General features: G+C 40.9%; 1 long non-coding RNA gene across 1 annotated transcript; it reads left to right on the forward strand.

The window, feature by feature from the left end:
• Positions 1-1,241: 1,241 nt before the first annotated feature.
• Positions 1,242-22,899, forward strand: LOC126951683 (uncharacterized). Its single transcript, XR_007724590.1, has 2 exons — positions 1,242-1,808; positions 19,747-22,899. It is a non-coding gene; the product is annotated as an uncharacterized LOC126951683 (long non-coding RNA).
• The last annotated feature ends 959 nt before the right edge of the window (positions 22,900-23,858 follow it).

Consider the following 23,858-nt stretch of genomic DNA (forward strand, 5'->3'; position numbering starts at 1 on the left):
GGGGCAATCAACCCTTTCAGTTTTGGCTCATCTGAAAATGTCCTTTGTTTTGCCTTGTTCACGAGTGATGGTTCATCCTGATGCAGCTTCTGACCCCTCATCCTGTAGCTATTCCATGGCCACCGTGTGGCAGGCATTGTTTTAGGGCTAGGGAATCAACAGTGAGCAAATTTGCAAAAAGTTCTTATCTCATGACATTTTATTGGCGGGAATCACTTGTATGCATGGTTTATTTCCTTAAATCTCATGAACCAACCTCTGCTACTTTCAAACTTTTCTTCTGTAGCTTTCTCACTCCTCTCAGCCTTTGTGGAACTGAGGAGAGTTGGGGCCTTGCTCTGGAGTAGGCTTTGGCCTGAGGGAATGTTGCGGCTAGTTTGATCTTCTATCCAGACCACTCAAACTTTCTCCAAATCAGCCATAAGGCTGTTTCGCTTTCTTGTCATTCATGTGTTCACTGGAGCAGCACTTTTAATTTCCTTTAAGAGGTTTTCCTTTGCATTCACAGCTGGGCTAACTCCTGGATGCACAAGGCCTTGCTTTCAACCTTTCTCAACTTGGAACAGGCTTTCCCCACTAAGCTTAATCATCTCTAGCTTTCGATTTAAAGTGAGAGATGTGTGTCTCTTCCTTTCACTTGAACACTTAGAGGCCGCTGTAGGTTATTAATGGTGTAATTCCACAATTGTGTCTCAGGGAATAGGGAGGCCTGAGGGGAGGGAGAGAGATAGGGAGCAGCTGGTCATTGGAGCACTCGGAACACACCTGACATTTATTACGTTTTCTGTCTTAAGTGGGTGCCGTTGTTGGTTCTCCAAAACAATTACAAAGTAAAATCAAAGATCACTGATTACAGATCACCATGACAGACATAATGATAATGAAAAAATTCGAAATACTACAAGAATTACCAAAATGTGACACAGAGATATGAAGCGAACACAAGCTGTTGGAAAAATGGCACCCATAGAGGTGCCCCAACAGAGTTGACACAAACTTTCAATTTGTAAAAAAAAAAAAAAAAAAAAAAAGCGGTATCTGCCAGGCATCATAGAGCAAGGCGCGATAGAGCAAGGCACAATAAACGAGGTCCTCCTGTGCGCGCAACCCCCTCGCAGGGAGGCTGTAAACGCAATGCAGGAACATCATGAAAAGGCCCGTTCTGAGCTCTGGGCTACAGAGGGCGCTGTTCGGTGAACAGGTCATTGCGCCGTTCAAAGCTGCTCACAGCGCATCTCTGAAGTAACGCGCCCAGAATTTAACTTTTCAACACGTGCCGTGCCACAAACTGGGTCACTGAAAACCGCGGAAGTTTATTCCTCCCGGGACCAGGTGGGCTGCGCCCTCAGGGAGCTGAGCGGTCCCCGTGAGGCCCCTTCGCTGCCTGCACAGTTCAGCTGTGCCGTCCCCAGCGCAGCGGTGCCTGGACCCGGTGTGCAGAGGAGTCGTGGTAAGAAATGTGCACACATCGTCCAGACAGACGGTCCCGTGAGTCTCTCCAACAGAAAAGAGGAAGGTCAGGCGGAGTCCTGAAGGCGAGGCTTGCAGAGGTGGGAGAACCAGGCAGAAGGCCACGGGCCTGCGGAGCTCCCAACAGCGACCAGGGCGGCGCCCTCCACACGCGGGCGCCCCAGGAAGGCTGATGTGTCCGCGCTGCCTGCGGTGTGTGGCAGCTGCGCGCTCGTTACCTGTGGGGCAGAGCTGGCTGGAGCCACTGCCTGAAGAAACTCGGCTCTGTCCTCCGCTCCGGGGAGCACAATGTGGCCGGTGGATGCTGAGTTCCTTCTGTGGCCTTCCGCAGCCCGCAGGTGAGTGACTCTGCAGAGCATCTGGCAGGCCCGCGCTTCTGCTTCTCGTTGCCTTCTAGGCGGTTCTGACTTTGACCCCCCTTTCCTCCTCTGCTTGTGCCCTCGAATCCTACGTTAGGGAAATGGGGATCCTGTTTTGAAACAAAATGAGAAAGAATCATAACCTTCAACTTCAGAACACTTCTAAGTCAGTAGAACCTGTAAGGAAATACAACCACATTCTGACTATCTTCTATAGGTTGACGGTATTAAAAGATGCTGTAAAATAATGTAATTGTATAAAAAGAAAAGAAAAAAACAATGGCAATAAGAAAAACGTTCTCCATTTTACTATTAAAAATTTAGTAATAGAAAACTTTATTCACAAAAATTCATATCGAACACCAACTGTGGGCCGGGCGCGGTGGCTCACGCCTGTAATCCCAGCACTTTGGGAGGACGAGGCGGGCGGATCACGAGGTCAGGAGATCGAGACCATCTTGGCTAACACGGTGAAACCCCGTCTCTACTAAAAATCCAAAAAACTAGCCGGGCGTGATGGCGGGCGCCTGTAGTCCCAGCTACTCGGGAGGCTGAGGCGGGAGAATGGCGTGAACCCAGGAGGCGGAGCTTGCAGTGAGCCTATATTGCGTCCCTGCACTCCAGCCTCTGTGACAGAAAAGACAGCCTCTGTCTCCAAAAAAAAAAAAAGAAAACCAGCTGTGAATAATAGGTCAAGTTCAGCTGTGTTTGTCAACTGTCAAAACCCACCACCTCCCGGGTGGACCCTGAGGACCCAGTAGGTGATAAAATCTAATCTTCATCAAGGATGTTGGACAATCAATAAACAACAGCTGTATGTTAATAAAGCTGTATTGCCTGTCCTTCTTTACAACTGCACTTTAATTAGATATTTACATTTTGCCTTTATGAAAATATAGGCAAATGTTTTTTCCTATATTTTCCTTGATGAAAAATGTTTAGATATTCATTTGACTTCTTTCTTTCCTATTATTCTCTTTATTTCATTTAAGATGTATGCTCATCTTATATTGAGCTCAGATCTCTGAACTCTTCCTCTTAATAAACAAACCTTCCACTTCTTTTAGTTCATTAAATCTATTTTAATCTTTCTTTGACAGTGATTTTTATAAACAATGGTTGTTTATTAGAGAAAATAATATCTGGACTAGAAGAAGTGTCAATGAGATTAGTTTTACAAACTATCAAGTCAGTTATCTAACTTGTTAAGTGCTGCCCAAATATTAGTAATTTAATAATACTACAGAAATATCATGTTGTCCACCTTTAGAAAAAATTATTCCAGGTATGTCATTTGTTTTAATTTGAAGAATACATAGTTCAGACAGTTAAGTTAATGATTCAACTCATGGAAGCTGACAATTCAGAATGAGCAGTGTGATAATGTAAGATTAATTTTTCAAATATTTTAAAGTTTCTATTAAATATTTAAAAATTATATACCAACTGGGTCTTAAGATGGCCAATTTGATGCTGCTGGGAAGTGCTGCTCCCTTAGAGAGAGGCCAAGATTTTGACTAAATCAACATAATTTGAATAGATCTTTGTAAAGAAGATGCTGAATGTGGATGTAGAAAAGATGCAGACCCTGAGGCTGAAGAGGGAGGAAGCTGGAAACTCCAAGCAGGGTAACTGAATGCTAAGGCTCCTGCCTGGCCTTATGCAGTGTCTGAGGAAGGGGTAAGTGAAGGGACTTGGAGACTGGAGACCTCACACCTGCCATGGACATTTCAGCTGGTAGGTGGATGTCATCAGAGATTAGACATGTGCTTAGACAGAGCTGCTGCAAGCATGGTGCCAGGAACCTTTGTACTAGGGAGAGCTTTGGCGGAGCCTAACCCACCAAGGCCTGCCTATCTCCCTTTGACAGGCTCTGACCCTAGCTAACCTATCTCCCTTTGACAGTCTCTGGCCCTAACTGAGGAGAAAGCAGGGCCACCTTCCCTGTGGGACTGGGGCACACCAGTCCCACAGGCTACCTGCCTGCCAGCCCCTCCCAGGGCTCCTGCCTGGCCACCCTGCAGAAGCCTGTACATGGCATGGCTCCACTGCCCAGCCTGGGTGCTTTGTACCACCTAAGTGCATTCTGGAAGCCTGGGAGCCCTTCAGATCCTGTAGTGCACCTGGGACCCAGTCCCAAGGGTCTGGAGGAGGGAGCTGCAAGCGGGTCCTGATACCCCAGGGCCATGGCCCATGGCTCAGGATCTGTGCCTTGCACTCAAGTCGGGGAGGACCCCACACTCTCAGAAAACTGAGAAGGATGAATTGCACTGGTTCACAGGTTGGCCTAGAACCTACACATGCCTCCCTCCACAGAGCAGGTCCAGTAAGGATATGGCCTATTTCCCTGCTGGACCTCTGTCCAAGGGAGCCCTGAGGCTGAAATATAAAATTATAAATAAATAAATAAATAAATAAATAAATAAATGGAATTGCTGGCAAAGTGCCAGTCATCAGAGGTGGCTCCCCCAATCCCCAGGAATGGATCTGGTGAAGGGGTCACCTCTCTCCCCCTTGCACTGCAGAGCATAGCTACAAATCCAAGGATACACAAAGGAGCCATGCTGCCAAGTAAGAGCCCATCTTCCATCCATTGTTCTCAAGCACTGTCTACTGGATCACAGCCCAAACTACAACAAGAACAAAAAATCACTCTGCAAATTCTCCCTGTTGATAAACCAAGGGCAAGAATTCAACAACAAAGATCCTGTACAGAGCCTCAGCCCTCTGAAAACTTCCAGAAACAAAGCCAACTGACTGTATGAGATTTCCATCACAGTTAAAGGAACACCAGCCCTCTCAGATGGGAAAAAATCGGCATAAGAACTCTGGCAATTCAAAAAACCAGAGTGTCCCATTACCTCCAGATAGGCCCACTAGGTCCCCAGCAATGGTTAATCAGTCTGAAATGTCTGAAATGACAGACATAGAATTCAGAATCTGAATGGCTAGGAAGCTTATCAAGACCAGGAGAAAGTTGAAGCTCAATTCAAGGATGCAAAGCAATTCAGTAAAATGATTCAAGAGTTCAAAGACTAAGAAGCCATTTTAAGAAAGACCCAAATTGAACTTCTTGAGCTGAAAAATTCACTACGAGAATTTCAAAATACAATCAGAAGTAGTAACAGCAGAAGAGACCAAGCAGAGAGAAGAATCTCAGGGCTTGAAGACAGGTAATTGAGTCAACTCAGTCAGGCAAATATAAAGAGAAAAGAATAAAGAAAAATGAACCAAACTTCTGAGAAATATGCAATTATGCAAACAGACCAAATCTGTGACTCATTGGCATTCGTGAGAGAGAACAAGAAATAATAAGCAACTTGGAAAATATATTTGGGGATGTAGTCCATGAAAATTTCCCTGATCTCACTAGAGAGGTTGACCTGCAAATCCAAGAAATATAGAGGACCCTAGCCAGATACTGTAAGAAACAACCATCCCCAAGGCACGTGGTCATTGGATTCACCAAAGTCAACACAAAAGAAAAAATCTTAAAGGCAGCAAGAAAGATGGGGCATGTAACTTACAAAGGGAACCCATCAGGCTAACAGCAGACCTTTCAGCAGAAACCTTTTAAGCCAGAAGAGATAGGGGGCCTATTTTTAGCATCTTAAAGAAAAAAAAAATTCCAACCAAGAATTTCATATGCTGCCAAACTAAACTTCTTAAGTAAAGAGGAAATAAAATCCTTCTCAGAAAAGCAAATTCTGAGGGAATATATTTAAACTACACCAGACTTAGAAGAGATCCCCAGAAGTGGACCTGGTGAGGGGGTCCTCAGATCCTCAGGTCCCTGATGAGGGAGACTTGGTGAGGGAGTGCTAAACATAGAATTGAAAGAGCCTGCTACCCCAAAACACACTTCAGCACGTAGCCCATAAGCACTATAAAGCAACTGCATAATTAAGTCTACATGACAGCCAGCTAACAACACAATGACAAAATTAAAATCACTCATATCAATAGTAACCTTGAATATAAATAGGCTTAATGCCCACTTAAAAGTCACAGAGTGGAAAGCCTGATAAAAAGATAAACTCCAAATGTCAGTTTTCTTCAAGAAACCCATCTCACATATAATAACACCCACAGGCTCAAAGTAAAAGAATGGAGAAAATTCTACCATGCAAACTGAAAGGAAAAAAGAGCAGGAGTCACTATACTTATATCAGGTAAAACAGACATTAAATCAAAAATCAAGAAGGACAATAAAGGGCATTATATAATGATAAAGGGTACAATCCAACAAGAAGCCTTAACTATTCTAAGTATACATGCACCCAACATTGGAGCACCCAGATTCATAAAATAAGTTCTTCTTGGCCAATGAAAAACCTTAGAGAAACACAAAATACTAGTGGGAGGCTTGAACATCCTACTGACAGTGTTAGATCATCAGGGCAGAAAGTTAACAAAGAAACTCTGGATTTAAACTTGACACTTGACCAACTGGACCTCAGACAGCTACAGCACACTACATCCAACAACCAAAAAGTATACATTTTTCTCGTCTGCACACAGAATATATTCTAAGATCAACCACATGCTTGATAATAAAAAAGTCTCAATAAATTCAAAATGATTGAAGTCATACCAAGCACATTCTTGAATCACAGTACAATAATAGTAGAAATCACTATCAAGATCTCCTCAAACTATACAAATACATGAAATTAAATAACTTACTCCTGCATAGCTCCTGGGTCAATATCAAAATTAAGGCAGAAATAAAAAAAAAAAATTGAAATTAATGAAAATAGGGACACAACTTACCAAAATCTCTGGATGCAGCCAAGGCAGTGTTAAGAGGAAAGTTTATAGCCCTAAATGTCTTCATCAAGAAGTTAAAAAAATCTCAAATTAGCAATCTATCTCTGGAAAGGAAGAAACTAGGTCAACTAAGGGAAAGGAACTAGGGGGGAGAAAATCCCAAAGCTAGCAGAAGAAAAATAAACCACTGAAATTAGAGAAGAATTTAATGAAATTGACATGTAAAAATCCATACAAAAGATCAATAAAACTAAGACTTGGTTTTTCAAAAAAATAAATAAAATCGATAGGCCACTAGCTAGTTTAACAAAGAAAAAGGAAGAGAAGATCCAAGAAAGCACAATCAGAAATGAAAAAAGTGTTTTTAAAATCAATATCATAACTGACCCCACAGAAATACAAAAGACCTTCAGAAACTTATGAATAACTCTAAGCACACAAATTAGAAAATCTAGAAGAAATGGATACTTTCCTGTAAGCACACAATTTTCCAAGATTGAATCAGGAAAAGACTGTTACCCTGAATAGACCAATATCAACTTATGAAATGTAATCAACAATGAAAAACCTACCAACCAAAAAAGCCCTGAACTAGTTGGTTTCCCAGCTAAATTCTACCAGACTGAAAGCAATCCAACACAAAACTATTCCAAAAAATCAAGGAGGAAGGTTGTTTCCCTAACTCATTCTATGAAGCCAGTATGAGCCAGATATGCAAAGCTGGATTTGAAAAAACAAACCTTCAGGCCAATATTCCTGATGAACATAGACAGAAAAATCTTTAATAAAATATTAGCAAACAAAATCCAGCAGCATATAAAAAAGTTAATACATCACAATTAGGAAGGCTTTATTCCTGGAATGCAAGCTGTTTCAATGTATGCAAATCAATAAATGTGCTTTACCACCAAACAGAATTAAAAGCAAAAACCATATAATCATCTCAATAGATACAAAGAAAGCCTTTGATAAATCCAACATCCCTTCATGGTAAAAACCCTAAACAGACTTGGCATCAGAGGAACATACCACAAAATAATAAGATCCATCTGTGACAAACCCATGGCCAATATCTTACTCAACTGGCAAAAGCTCGAACAATTTTCCTTGAGAACTGGAGTAAGACAAGGATGCCCACTGTCAGCACTCCTGCTCAACCTAGTCCTGGAAATCCTAGTTTGAGCATTCAGGAAAGAGAAAGAAATAAAGGGCATCCAAATAGGAAAAGAAGAAGTCAAACTATCTCCCTTTGCTGATGATATGATTCTATACCTAGAAAATCCTGAAGACTCTGCCAAACACTACCTAGAATGCATAAATGACTTTAGTAAAATTTCAGGATACAAAATCAATGTACAAAATTTAGTAGAATTTCTGTATGCCAATATTGTTTAGACTGAGCATCAAATCAGGAGCATAGTTCCATTTGCAATAGTCAAAAGGAAAATGAAATACCTAGGAATACAACTAACCAAGGAGGTGAAAGGTCTCTATGAGAAGAACTACAAAACACTGCTGAAATAAATGAGAGACAATACAAATCAATAGAAAAGCATTCCATTCTCAAGGATTGGAAAAATCACTATTGTTAAAACAGCTATATTGCCCAAAGCAATTTACAGATTCAACACTATTCCTATCAAACTACCAATGTTATTCTTCAGAGAATTAGAAATACTATTATAAAATTCATATGGAACAAAAAAGAGCCCAAAATAGCTAAAGGAATCTTAAGCAAAAAGTACAAAGCTGGAGGCATCACGCTACCTGACTTCAAATTACACTATAAGGGTACAGTAACCAAAATAGCATGGCACCGTACAAAAGCAGATGCATAAACCAATGGAGCTGAATGGAGAACCCAGAAATAAAGCCACACACCCACAACCCTTGACAAGGCTGATAGAAACAAGCAATGAGGAAAGGACTCTCTATTCAATAAATGGTGCTAGAATAACTGGTTAGCCAAATGTCAAAGAGTAAAATTGGACCCCTACTTTTCACCATATACAAAAATTAATTCAAAATGAATCAACTATTTAAATGTAAGACTTCCTACTATAAAAATGCTAGACGATAACCTGAGAAATACTCTTCTCAACATTGGACTTAGTAGAGAATTTATAGCTAAGTCCTGAAAAGCAACTGTAACAAAACCAAAAATAGACACATGAGACAAGCTAAAGAGCTTCTGCATAGCAAAAGAAATGTTTTTGATACATACAGCAATAATTTGTTCTTACAGGAATTGACAGCTATTTCACATATGGAATAGTTTCCAAGCCTGCAACTTTTGGGGCAGTCCACACTATTCAGGGGCTCATAGGAGATCTGATTTATGAATGTAAAATCCCATAGAATAATGCCTAAACCTAAAGGACCAACTTTATGGTAAAAAGAAGTGCAACAATGAACATATGGCAGTGGGATCCATCCATTGACCATATCAATCAAAACCTCTCTGCCTATAAGAGTCATATTGGATTGGTCTCGTCTCTTTAAAAAAAAAAAAAAAAAAAAAAAAAAGCAGCTATGGTGTTGACCTGGTGATGACACCTTCCAAAGTTTTGGCTCTGTCCTCAAAGGTGCATTTTCATACTTTGAGTGAATGGCCATCATATGATCCCCACTAACTAGCATACATGGATGATAAACTGGATCTATGAATGGACAATGGCCAGACTGTATATAAAAACAGGACATTGACCCATAGTCTGCAGCAGCCAGTCCAGGAAACCAAATAACCTCTGTTAACAATCAGCCCAAAACAGTCAGGACTTAATTAAGAACTTCCAGCTTCCTTAATTTTTGCCGCCTTTATAACTTTGGACAACTAGAGAAAGCCAAATATGCTCCCCAAACCAATCACATAGGACCCTAGTTAGCCCACCTCCAGCTACCTTGGGTCAACAACCTCTTATCAGAGGATACCTGAAATCTTCCCTTTTTGTTTACTGTAAAACTTTCCCGTTCCCCTGCCTGCCATTGAGTCTTTGCCAACTTTAGGGATTCTAGTGATGTTGGTGGCCTCCCCTGCTATAAAAATCTGTGAATAACAAGCCTCTGCTTGATCTCGCTTGTGTGATCTTTATTTTCACGTGGACCAGAAACCAAAGAATAGAATGAGGTGTAGGAGATCTGTCAGAGTGGTGGAAGAAGCTACAGGGAAAGGAGCGGGCCTTCTGAAAGGTCGGAGGCTCTGCATAGCTTTGGGGGAGAATAAGCTGAAGGCAGCTGTTCTCTTACCCCGAGGCGGAGGACAAGGAATAGGTACAAGGGAGTGTAAGGGAATTTATCTTAAATAGGCTTGTTTACTTATGTTGTCCAGAAACTGACCTTTGATCATCCATACATGTGACTCCTCCCTAAAAGGGGGAACAGTAATGTTAATTACTTGCAAATTGTATTTGCTCCAGGCTTTCAGCATTATATCTATACTGAATAAAAGCAAGCAGCTCTGGCTGTTCGAGACTGCTCACTCTTTGGCCACTATTGAGTCCCCTAGCTGCTCTTACACTGCATACCTGTGTCTGAGTACTCCTTTCATCCATCACTCTGCCAGGGTCTGCAAGACAGACCCGGCAAGGAGGGATGGTCCCTTTCATTATAACTTCTAGTAATCCATTCAGGAAATCATTTCCTATCCCAAAACCTGTGGGCCTGCAGAATTAGTGGTTGCCTCTGTCTTGCAAGGTGGATGGGCACTTATACCAGGCAGTAACAACTAACTTGTTACTTGGTTACTTTGGACCACTCATCCTGATAGACCGGCAGACAAAGAAAAGAGTTAATATAAAAGCAGAGGTAATTCATTCTTATTATCATGAGTTCAGAGGCACAATTATATAGAGAAGGAATGTGGAGTTTGTCTGGAACTCTGGTTATTTACTGAATATCTCAATGTTTCTGACTGGTGACAACCAGAATGAGCATGGAAGAAGTCATGATGTGACAAAGGCATGGTCACCAGGAAGTCAGACTCATCGTGGGTGCAGGTCACAGCTTGCAAGCAAGCAAGCTCCGCTAGCAGAACAGAACTGCTGGGTGTGGCTGAGGGGAATCTAGAACACAGGCAGAGGAGGGAGAGTATACATATCAACTACAGCTCAGGAATGCAGAAGTGCAGAAGTGGAGAATGCTGCTTGGTCTACTAACCTCTTGCTGTAAGTTTTGGTAGTTGCAAGAAGACACCACTTGAAAAACCAATTATCAGGATATCCTGAACTTAACACGGGGCACTAGTGTCTCTGAGCAGTGCCAGGGGGCTTAAGTCGGCCCCGGCATCATCTCACCCATCCTTTGCATTCTCATGCTTCTTACTATAAAGACTTGCACTTCTCAGCCTGCGTGCTTTCTTGTGCTGTAGGAGTAGGTGTATTAGTTTGCTAGGGCTGCACAGACTGAATGGCTTAAGAAACAGAGATTTTTCTCATAGTTCTGGAGGCAGAAAGTCCAAGATCAAGGTGTAAAGCAGAGTTGGTTTCTTCCGAGTTGGTCTCTTCAGCTTGCAGGTGGATCCTTGTCTCTGTGTCATCCTGTGGCCTTTTCTCCATGCATGTGCATCCCTAGGGTCTCTTTCTCTTCTTCTAAGGACATGAGTCATATTGGACCAGGATCCCACCTATATGACCTCATTTAATCTTACTTACCTCTTTAGAGGCTTTGTCTCCAAATACAATCACAGTGAGGGTTAAGGTTTCAACACATGAATTTGGAGAGGGTGGAGAAAACACAATTCATCCCATAACAGGATGTTTGGGGTGAGCATGCATAGGCACAGGCTAAAAGGACCAATGGCTTGATGTCTCTACAAGGAGGGTTTATGCAATGACACAGCTTTCTTGCCTGTTGGGTTACTTATCTCTGAGAGGTATTCCACACACTGTACTAGAAGTCACCACAGGGAGTAGAGTAGTAACCTGATTAATGCGCACTAAATTGTCTTTTTTTCCATCCATAGTCTCATCCCCCACTACTCTATCACCTGCACCCTGCAATAACCTCCCATATAAACTATTTGCCTTCAAGTTCTTTTGGGGGGTCCGCTTCATAGATAACTCAACCTACGACAAACTTCAATAAGATTTTTGTGTTTGTTATAATAGTTATACCTACTATAATTGATAGTCTTCCATACTTCAGCAACTAAACAAAGAAAAGCTTAATTCTTACTTATGTAAGACTAACTGGCATGAGGGGATGGTGTTAACCCTAACAATTCAAGAACCCAGATTGATGGAGGCTTGAACAATATTCAGTGTGTGACTTTCAAAGGTGTCCTCAGCATTAACATCCAACAAGCAGGTGAAAAAGCCGAAAATCATGCAAGTTATTTTTATTGTCCAGACATGGCATTGTAATGGATGGCTAAACAATCCAAAATCCATAAAGCTGTCAGTAAGAAAGGAAGATCGTGAGGATGAACTCCATGCATATAGGAAGTTATCGGTCACAAGTGGAATTTCTTCTGTGCTCTTTCTCTCTCTGTCTCCCCCCTACTTTCTCTCTCACTTTCACTCCCTCTCTCCTACTTAAGCCCAGTTTTTAAGGCCTCCTAATTGATTCACTCAGCAGACTCACCAAAAGTTTCCAGAATAATCTCTCTTATATCTGCACATTGGCAAACTACCCTCACAATGATATTTAGGTTAGTGTTTGAAAAACTAAAAACTGTTGGCGGGTCAAATTGATGCATCAAAAATTCCATCTTAAAGAAACAAAGTAATAAAATGAATTTCATTAAAATTAAATTTTTTGCTTATGCGAAATTACCATTTAGGGAATGAAAAGTTAATCCACAGACTGAGAGAATACAATCATAATACTTAAATCTTACTAAGGACTTGTATCAAGAATATATAAAGAATTCCTACAAATATGAAACACAAGTAATTGAATAATAATACAAAAAAGTTTTGAAAGATAATTCTTAAGATAACATATATAAATGTCCAATAAGTACATGAAAAGGTGTGTAACATCTTTCATCAGCAAAGAAGTACAAATGAAAGCAAAAACAAAGTATTTTTTGCCACCCACTGGAATAGCAAAAATTACAAAGACTGAGACAGGAATAAATCAGGGTGGTCACAGGAGAGTAGATGATCCAGGCAGCAGTTTCAGATGACTAGCAAAAGGAAACTGTTGAAATATTTGCAGAGACTAAGGGCTAATAAGACCCTAAAAAACAGGGTGTGGACCAAGCTGGCTAAGACCAACTGAACCCAACATGGCGCTAGATTTGACCTCGGTTTCACTAGGACCTTATTATATGCTCATTACACACCCGCTAGTGCCATGGCAGTTCTGAGAACACTCATATTTGGTTAAAAATGGGTGGCAATCACAGACCTGAGAAATCTCCACTTTTGCCAGGAATTTTCATGAATATTCAACCCCTTGGTTGAAGGGGCCCAGAAAGGTAAAACCTGCTTGTACATGTCTCTCTCTTGAGTACAACTGCACTCTCTTTTCTGAAATGTCTACTTTTCCCTTTACAATAAATATCTGTACTTTCACTATTTCCTGACTCGCCCTTGAATTCATCCTCATGACAGTGTCAAGAGCCTGGACAGCCCTGGGGTCAAGGTCCCACTGGCATTCAGGAACCTCCCCCAGCCTGCCAGTATCATAACAACAGCAAGTGGGGAGAAATGTTGCTGAAGGGAGTAAAAAATGCTACAATCACTTCGGAATATACTTTCATAGTTTCTAATGAAACCTCACAATTCCATATTTAATAACCAAGAAAATGAACACATGTATCTATATAAGTCTTGCAGACGAATAGTGCTAGTTTCTTTCAGTAAATTAATAGGATCATTAGATTTTTAGCTTGTGTTGAAATAACTTTTGTTTATAAATCTGTTACGTTCCTATAATTTAAAAAGTCACTTATATTACAAGTCCCAAGATATCGAGACTGTTGTATTATATTTTGTTCATGCTTCTTATAAAGACATACACACCACATACATATGAGTCTATAAAAATGGGTATTTTAAACTTCCTCCTTTGTTATTAAACAAAATAACTTTTGTGAATTAAGAATAGATTTTGTGATAAATCTACATGACTCAGAAAATATTGTACAAATTGTAGTTTATCGTAGAATTGCTTAAGGGCTCAAATGGTTGAGATTCTCATTTTGTTTCCTCTAATTATCCCTCCTTCCTCACCTGCATTTATGGAGAACACACATTGGGCAAAATATGTGTCTGTCCTACTGAGAAAGTTTATCAACTCTGCCTCACAGAACTGAGAACAAATGCTGGGAGAGCTAGTGTTTTACCAAGATGAACTTAAGCAAACAAAGAGATAGAAACCAAATTCAAAGCCAAGAGCCTTACATATAGATAAAATTGGAGGAATGAGAATATAGCATTTATCCAGGAATCATAAGTTAATCATGTTACCAGGCTTTAGGGCAAGGGGCTCAGTGAGCAGTCAATATATTATTACATGCATAGTTCTTCGAAAATGTCAAGGAAAAATATTTCCCATGGATTTTAACTGCTTGAATTCAGAGCATAGAAAGCGGAAGAAAACTTGAGTGTAATATTAATAAAGACCCTTAAAAAAGATGTTATATAAAGAGAAAAATCACAGGCCAATGAAAAATACATGCAAAATTCTAAATAACATTTTAGCAAACAAAATCTAGTGATTATTAAAAGCATAACACAAGAAAAAGTGAGATTTTTCCCAAGAATGTAATAGTAGTCAAACATTTTATCAAGACATTTAAAAATAAGCATAAAAATAGATGTCTGAATGCTATTTATAAAATTCAAGATCTATTCCTCCCATCCAAGTACTAACCAGGCCCGACCCTGCTTAGCTTCTGAGATCAGAGAAGAGCGGGCGTGTTCAGAGTGGTGTGGCTGTACTCAAAAAGAACTAAAAAGTGTAATAAAATAAGAATACCAGGCTATCACTGAAAAGAAGTTCACAATCTCATGCACACACACAAAAAAGTTATAGGCCAAACGCAATGTAGACATGAGAGTCCAGGGAGGTTAACAGCATCCAGTCTGGAGCCCGAGTACTTGAGGGTTATTCTGAGTTTCTCATCTCTCTGTGATCTTGAATAAGTTATGAAATTCTCTTTGCCTCAAGTCTTTATATTGTTAAATCAAGTTTAGACTAACGCTACCTTTTAACATATTTTAAGTTCAGCCTAAAGGTTTCTCTGTACATAGTGAACTATAACCTAAGTGAAGATGTAAACAGACTGAAGCCTACTTTTGTGCCAATCACCAAGTTTTGGCCAGTCGAGGGCTAACTGTTCAAACGATGTTCAAATAAGGCAAACTCCCACCGAGCTGCAACCAATTTGGTTGTTTCTGTGCCTCACATCTGTTTTCCGCACGTCGCTTTCCTTTTTCTGTCTGTAAGTCTTCTACCACGTGGCTGCGCTGGAGTCTCTGAGCCTACTCTGGCTCAGGAGGCTGCCTGAATCACAAATCATTCTTTGCTAAATTAAACTCTTAAATTTAATTCAGCTGAAGTTTTATCATTGAATAGATGGCATCAGAAGTGGGATCCAAATAGATCTTCTGATGATCCCCATGAGTGCTGAGTGACTAAGCAAGGTACCCACCGGACCCACTGAGGACTAAGCTCTGATATTTTTTATCTTGCTCAAATTCCTGTCTAAGGGGTCTGGGGAGTCATGCCCTACAAACCCTAAATTCTCATCAGATGGGGTTTATTTAATTCTGTATATTGTGACTACTTTCCAATCCGACTCTGGTGTAACAAGGAAGAAAATCAAAATATTTTACTCCAAAACATGTTTCTTTGTCATATCTTAAAATGTTCCTGCAAAGCTGTCCCTTGTGGAAAAATCTACATTCTGCAGAGAATCCCTTCCCCCCGCCCCCACCACCCCCTTTTTTTTTTTTTCCTTCCTTCCTTTCCAGATCCAGGGAATAATCAACTAAGAGCCAGGCATCCTTTTAGGTTAAATAAGAAACATTTTATAACCTGTTCTCTCTGAAGTCGGCTATCTGAGAGTTCCCTCTGCACAATAAAACGTGGTTTCCACAATCCTTTATCTGGTTTTTTTTCTTTTATTTTTTTTGAGACAGAGTTTTGCTCTTGTTGCCCAGGCTGAAGTGCAATGGCGTGATCTCAGCTCACTGCAACCTCCGCCTCCCAGGTTCAAGCAATTCTCCTGCCTCAGCCTCCCAGGTAGCTGGGATTACAGGCATGTGCCACCAGGCCTGGCTAATTTTGTATTTTTGGTAGAGATGGGGTTTCACCATGTTGGTCAGGCTGGTCTTGAACTCCTGACCTCAGGTGATCCGTCTGCTTCAGCTTCCCTAAGTGCTGGAATTACAGGTGTGAGCCACTGCACCCGGCCACACAATCCTTTATCTTAGCCTAAACATTTTCTTTCTATTGATCTCCAGTCTTCAGATAAACTCAATCAACTATCGACCAGAAAATGTTTAAATTTACCTATAGTCTGAAAGCTCCCCACTTTGAGTTGTCCCGCCTTTCTGAACCAAACTATTGTATTTCTTAAATGTATTTAATTGCTGTCTCATGCCTCCCTAAAGTATGTAAAACCAAGCTGCACCCCAACCACCTTGGCCACATGTTCTCAGGACCTCCTGACGGCTGTGTCATGGGCCATGGTCACTCACATGTGGCTCAGAATAAATCTCTGAGAATATTTTACAGAGTTTGACTCTTTTTGCCCACACTATTGTGTCCATTTCTCTCTCATAGCAACTGGGGATCGTGGCAAGTTCTCTCTTAGATTCTGAAGCTCCACAGATTTGTGTTTTGGGGTCTCCAATGTCTTTGAGCAAATTTCTGACCCAAACTGGGTTTGGAAGTCACAATAGAAACTGGACTAACCCCAGGATCGGATTGGATCTGATAATTAACTGGCATGGATCCAGTTATAGGCCTCTTATATCTGACTGGGTCAGAAAGAAACCAGTAGTAAATGGCAATATTGCAGGGGGTGTAAAATTTGGCTTTTGGAAATTCATGGGGATTTTCCTATTCTCCTCTTTATTTCATTTTTCTTGCAGGCTTAGATAGGAAAAAAAAAGTTATTAGCCAAGTTGATTAAGGGAACCTGATCTCCAAAGCCAATATTTCACATAAAGATGGAACCCTTAGTTTTGGAAGAACTGAGCACCTTCTGGCTTATACATGCTGTGAACCCCAAATATTTGAGACAGGCCTCTGTTAATATAGAAAGTTTATTTTGCCAAGATTGAGGATGCACACCTGTGACACAGCCTGAGGTGGTCTTGATGACAAGTGCCCAAGGTGGTCAGAGCACAGTTTGGTTTTATACATTTTAGGGAGACAGACATCAATCAACATATGTGAGATGTTCGGTCTGGAAAGCCAGGAGGGGGCTTCCAGGTCATAGGTAGATAAGACAAATGGTTGCATTCTTTTGAGTTTCTGATGAGCCCCTCCAAAGGAGGCAATCAGATATGCATTTATCTCAGTGAGCTTAGGTGTAACTTTGAATAGGATGGGAGGCAGGTTGGCCCTAAGCAGTTCCCAGCTTGACTCTTCCCTTTAGCTTAGTGATTTGGGGGCCCCAAGTTTTATTTTCCTTTCACAATGCGTAAGTATTAGGCCTCAGAAGCAGCAAGTCTTACAGAAATGGTGAAATCTTACTAAAGATGATTTACCGTGGAAGGTTCCAAATAAACCACACTGCACTGAAGAAATGCATTTGAAAATGAGGGCTCCTGAATTAGTCTCATCTAAGGATGCCTATTGATGTGCACAAGCTTCTAAAAAGATTTCAATATTTTTATTTAAAGGTTTTATGAAAGGCAAATAAAACGCTTAAGAAACTAATTGATAAGAAAAATTAAATCTGCTTATCTCTGCTTGGTTACTATTCCACCGTAAAGTTGGAAAGAAAGTTATCCTAGATAAGGTATTTATAAAAGTTAGGCCCTCTGGTAAAATAGGCTTGCTTCTGGTTCAGACCTGTCCATGTGGGAGGTCAGGCATAGAGGATGCTTTCTTGGCTCTGTTCCCTAATGGGTTCCACCCTGAACTCAGTACTTTTAACTAAGAAACAGTGGCTACATTAAAAAGGACACCCTATTGAAATAAAATGCATTTTTCTGGAATTTAATTGGCTACCTTGAAACTCTTTTGTAAAAGAAATTTACATCTATAAAAGAAATCTCAATTTTTAAGGATGTCTGCCTACGTACAATAGAAACTCTAACCATTCTTTGAAATTTAAAGAATAAGTAATGCCTTTATTTAAGGTGCTTTTCTGTCTATCTTAAGTGAACTTTTACTTGAGCAGTTTTTTCCCCCTTGGTTTGAGCAAATGGTGAATCAATACTTAGGCCAAGAATCTTAGCTCTGTGCTTATGAAATATACATGTTTTTTTTGTTTCACCGAAGGGATTGTGTCCATTTCCCTCTCATAGCAACTGGGGATCGTGGCAAGTCCTCTCTTTATAAATGCAAATTTGATGCCTAGTTAACAATTGCTTTAGGGAAATGAAATAGGTAATAGAAAGATTGATACACCAAATGGAGAAAAGCAAAACTATTTAAAAACTGGCAAAAGCTATAGGATCTGCTTCTGTTTGTTTGTATGTCTATATGTGTTATGTGTATGTGATATCTGGTAAATAAAGCTAGTTTTTAATTTGTTGGTGAAATAGAAATGGCTTCAAAACTATCAGTAAGGCCGGGCGCGGTGGCTCAAGCCTGTAATCCCAGCACTTTGGGAGGCCGAGACGGGCGGATCACGAGGTCAGGAGATCGAGACCATCCTGGCTAACATGGTGAAAACCCGTCTCTACTAAAATATACAAAAAACTAGCCGGGCGAGGTGGCGGGCGCCTGTAGTCCCAGCTACTCGGGAGGCTGAGGCAGGAGAATGGCGTGAACCCGGGAGGCGGAGCTTGCAGTGAGCTGAGATCCGGCCACTGCACTCCAGCCTGGGCGGCTGAGCAAGACTCCGTCTCAAAAAAAAAAAAAAAAAAAAAACTATCAGTAAAATATAATTAGATACTTGCTTGATTTGATTGTGAGCTTATGTCTTTGGTTTGGAGTCTCTGGATTCAGGGGTCTGGATAGGTGGCCAAGATGACATCTGGAGACGCATTCTTAGTGCCTAGACCACCAGCTACAAGCCCATTATGGCCCCTTCTTCCTCTGCTTTCCCTGTTTTGCCTCCTGGCTATTGTGGGAGGGGCTGGATCCTCCAAGCATAGTCTTCACAGCTCTGGCTTCTGTCCTGATGGACTCAGACAGGCCCTGACCTTCATAGTCCTCATGGGTGGCACATGCTTCTTGGGACTTAGAATGACTGAGAGGAGACATTAGGGAGGCTGCCTGTGTCGTAGCCTCAAAGTTCTTTTCAGTGATTTAAAATCCTAGACTCATGTTATGTTAAATTAAGTAATAAAAACATCAGAAGATAAGTCATGTTCAAGATACTGAAGTATTCATTATTAAACATGCATTTAAGTCTATATATCTTGACATATTATTTCTATATAGTAAATATATTTAGATCTGATAATAAAAATAATTTGAAGAACTGTCTAAAAAATTATAAAGTGGTTTTTGTCTACAAATAACTGATATGAAACAGTTCAAAATTACTTTCTAGAGTTTTCACTAGAGATAAGGGTTACTAAGAGTTAAAAACTACTGTCAGAGGTGTTTGAACCTGAGCAACTTCATCTTGAATAAGGGCTTGGTAAAATGAGGCTAAGACCTACTGGGCTGCATTCCCAGCAAGTTAAGGCATTCTCAGTCACAGGATGAAAGAGGAGGCTGGTAGAAGATACAGGTCTTAAAGACCTTGCTGATAAAACAGGTTGCAGTAAAGAAGCTGGCTAAGACCCACCAAAACCATGATGGTGATGAGAGTGACCTCCGGTCGTCCTCACTGCTGCACTCCCATTAGCACCATGACGGTTTACAACTGCCATGGCAATGTCAAGAAGTTACCCTATATGGTCTAAAAAGGGGAGGCAAGAATAATCTACGCCTTGTTAGCATATCATCAATAAACAACCGTTAAAATGGGCAACCAGCAGCCCTCAGGACTGCTCTGTCTGTGGAGAAGCCATTCTTTATTCCTTTACTTTCCTAATAAACTTGCTTTCACTGTACTCCACAGACTCGCCCTGAATTCTTTCTTGCACGAGATCCAAGAACCCTCTCTTGGGGCCTGGATTGGGACTCCTCTCCTGTAGCATCTTTCTGGTGACCGCTGAAGGGACTGCAGCCAGAAAACCCCCACCAAAGGCTAACTTTCGGTAAGTGGTGGGGGCCAGTCACATCTTTCCGGTGCACCCTGAGGGGACAATGCTGAAGAAACCCGCCGACCCAAAGGAAATAGACCACAGCACTGATTGGCCAACTTTGGGTAAGTGGGGGGGAACCCAGGTAAAGGTGGAATTGGGTTAGAGGCCCAACTTAGGGGAGTTAGAGGCTCTCCTAAGACAGAGTGGGTTAGAGGCCACACTTCATAAAAGGCATGGACACTTGACCTACCTTGGGTTAAAGGCCCAGCTTAGGAGGGTTAGAGTCCCTTTTAAGATTTAAGGGGTTAGAAGCCCCTCTCAGTAAAGTTCCTTTTGGCTAAGAATGGGTTTGGTATTATGAGATGTTAACTGCTATTCTCTTTAGATTAATCTGCCTTGAACTCTTTGCTAAGGGCTGTGGGTGACAGGATTAGGCACATATAGGACCGTGGGACATGGGGAGCTTTTTTCTCCCTAAAAGGGGAAACTCGAGAGCTGATAAGACTGCTGGAAAATATCCCTTTTCTACTCACAAGCCACCGCCCAAACTTTTCAGTGTCACTGCAATGGGTGGGTCTTGCTCTGGCCTCCCTGTGCACCTTGCCTTCCCCACCCTGCCTCAAGCAATGCTTCCTCTCTCTCTCTCTGTCTACTTCTGTCTCTCTCTGTCTCTCTCTCTGTCTCTCTCTGTGTGTGCAAACTGGTTGAATTAATTGTAAAAATCATTGTTTATCTCCTCTGTAAAGTTTAGATTAATGGAGAAACGGTTTTGTGAGGCTAGTCCTAAGCTATAGTGAATCTGGTGTGCTTTGTGTGTCTTTGTGTATTGTTCTGCCATAAAGAGGGGTATCGTAGGATGGAATATGGTCTTAAGACACCTGTAAGCCCACTGTTCAAGATGGCCCAGCAAACTGGTCAGTTACAAATTTTGCTGAAGGTCCCTAAAAACAAAACTGGATGAGATTTCCCTCTTGTCTTGTATGTCTTGGGGAGCCTGCCCTTGTAACCATGTAGTGATGCTCTCTCTTTTCACAGTGGCGGCCCAGGCTCAGGGTTCAATTCCTGCCTTAGGGAATGAGTCCTTTATCTTATTTTGTCTGGGTCCTAGGCTCCACACCTGGTACATAATTAAAATCACTTACTAACCAGGTTTTTCACCAAAAATAAAAGTTACTAAGAGCTAACGTTGTATGCACTCCAGCCTGGCAACAGAACGAGACTCCATCTCAAAACAAACAAACAAAAAAGAGTTAACGTTGTAACATGTAATTGAGACTACTGAAGAAACAGTTTTACCTTCAAAGTGTGTAAGGGAAGTAGAATGTACTTTTGGTAAAAGATTATAGGAAGGCATGGGAATATGGATTTCTTGCCTAAGTTTAGAGAGTTAAAGGAATGTTTTAGGATAAAGTTGAAGGTTTAAGTAAGTTGCTAAAGGTCTGTGAAATATTAATCTCATAGAAGAAATTAGCTGTGAAAATAATGACTAAAATTACAGGGATATTATTTCAGCTTTTCGATAAATTGAACATTGGAATGAAAGTACAACAGGTTTTTCTTATAATTCTTAGTAACATACACTAAGTCATATCAGAATTATAGGAGTTTCTCATTATTTCGTATCACATCCCAATAACATATTTATGCAAATATAGCCTAAAGAAAGCCAAATACCATTTCATATTTAGCAATACTCCCTGTGTGATTTTTATACCCAGTAAGCCAAATTTCACCTTTACATTAATGTACTATTTATGTTAAACCGAAATCTTAATAAAACCTTATAGACAAATGTATTTAATCTTAATCAGTTTGACCATAAGGTAAGATTTTAATAAACCTTTTATAACCCTTAAAAATTGTGTTAAACAGCAGATTATAAGCAGGTTTGTACTCTAAGAATTACGTAATTGATTTCTGAGACACTGTGCCATACAAATTTTTTAGGTTTCTTTTGTGCCTCAAAAGGCAAGTATGTATTCCTTCATTTTCCTCAGTAAGAAGATTTCAAGCCTTGCTCCTGGCTGGTCCAGATTAAGTGCAGGTATTTTATGAGGCTCTACACCCTTTTTCTCAGTTATTTTACACATCAAAGACGTGATTTTCCATTGGCTTCTAGGAGTTGGTAACTAAAACGTGGGCCTCAGAATGTTGTCTTACCAACTATACAGTGCACAAAGAATATTCTTCCCAGCCTAAAGTCAGGAACGAATATTTCTGAATTGTTTCAGTATGTTTGCAGTGTTTCTTTTTCCTTTCAGCTTTATGATGATTACAAATGTAGCATTTGCTACATACCTTTAGAGTATATTTGGTTAATGCAGGCATTCTTTTTGAAAGAATCAGTTATCTCTAATCTCGACAAAGCCTATGGTCAGGGAACAATGACCCAGGATCCAAGTATCTTTTTGTGCACTGGTTATGGGAGAGGGTGAAAAGAGGTTAACAGGGCACCTTCCTATGTCCAAGAGAGACAGACAAGCTGGCCCAGGCTGAAAATGATGAGGAAAATGAACACCAAGGGTCATCGTAAGCCAGGCTCAAGGGTCTCATAAGCCATGCCTGGTAGCATGTGTGGTCCATCCAGGAAGCTGGGCCCATCAGAGGCAGAACGAGCAGTGTTCAGAGCAGGAGGTCTTTGTACAAACACCTTCTCAAAACGATAGGAAAGAAAGCAATGTGACTTCTTCTTGTACTTTGCATAAGAAGTCAGAAGTCAGATGAGGGCCGGGCGCAATGGCTCACACCTGTAATCCCAGCACTTTGGGAGGCCGAGGTGGGTGGATCACCTGAGGTCAGGAGTTCGAGACCAGCTGACCAACATGGTGAGACCCCGTCTCTATTAAAAATGCAAAATTAGTGGGGCATAGTGGCACACGCCTGTAATCCCAGCTACTTGGGAGGCTGAGGTAGGAGAGTCGTTTGAACCCGGGAGGCAGAGGTTGCGGTGAACTGAGATCGCACCATTGTACTTCAGCCTGGGCAACAAGAGCGAAACTCTGACTCAAAAAAAAAAAAAAAAAGAAGTCAGATGAAATCTGTTTCTGACTATTATGGAAAACTGTTGCGGGCCATGTGGTGGGGACCACCCAGACAAGACCCTCCAAGACCTTGTTGTCTAGGTAATTTATTCCCTTTATTTAGAGACCCAGGTAATTAATTCATTTATTTATGTGATGATAGGCTTTTGGCTGTTAGACCAGACCAGATGCTGTGGTACTCTATGAAATGAATAATACTGGAGGACTATATAACTTACTTATTTTACTTTTTATCTTGGCTTCCAGGAAACGTAGAGCACAATTTGATACTCAATTTCAATGATTACACATAGCCTAGGTTTTTGGTACATCCACCTTTCTCTCATAGATACCTAAATAATTTGACATAGGCAATAAACAGAGAGTTGTTTTCTGACCACAGTATGCTTCTTATTGTGCAATTAAATGACCTTTTTGCCCTTAAAAGACTGAGTTCTGCTAGCTCATATAACATGTTTTTTTCATTGACGATTTCCAGAAGAGAGAAAATACCAAGGACCTCTTGGACAAGTTTTGTTGAATTACATCTTTCATTCTGTTGCATCATTTGTAAAATTTAAGACACATTTAAATTAAATATAGTGATCTGTATATAGTGGGAATTCCAGCCTGAATCTATCTTGGGCTTCTCTTCAAACCTGCTCCATGGATGATCACTTGAGCCCAGGGAGGTCCAGGCTGCAGTGAGCTGTAATTGTGCCACTGCACTCCAGCTTGGGTGACAGAGTGAGACCTGTCTCAAAAAACAAAACAAAACAAAACAAACCTCCATGGGTTGGTGGGGGTGCTGCTAGATGCTGATTTCCTGGAGGAATTGTAGTTTGGCAGAGAATACCTGGGGTCAAGTGGAAGTGGGAAGATGTCTGTGTCTAAAATTGGTTCTTATTGTAGCCCAGTGGGTTTGTTTTCAGGACTGGAGTTTAAGGGGCTGTTTCAATGAGGAA

The sequence above is a fragment of the Macaca thibetana genome, chromosome 3, assembly GCF_024542745.1.
Source record: "Macaca thibetana thibetana isolate TM-01 chromosome 3, ASM2454274v1, whole genome shotgun sequence".
Lineage (NCBI taxonomy): Eukaryota > Metazoa > Chordata > Mammalia > Primates > Cercopithecidae > Macaca > Macaca thibetana.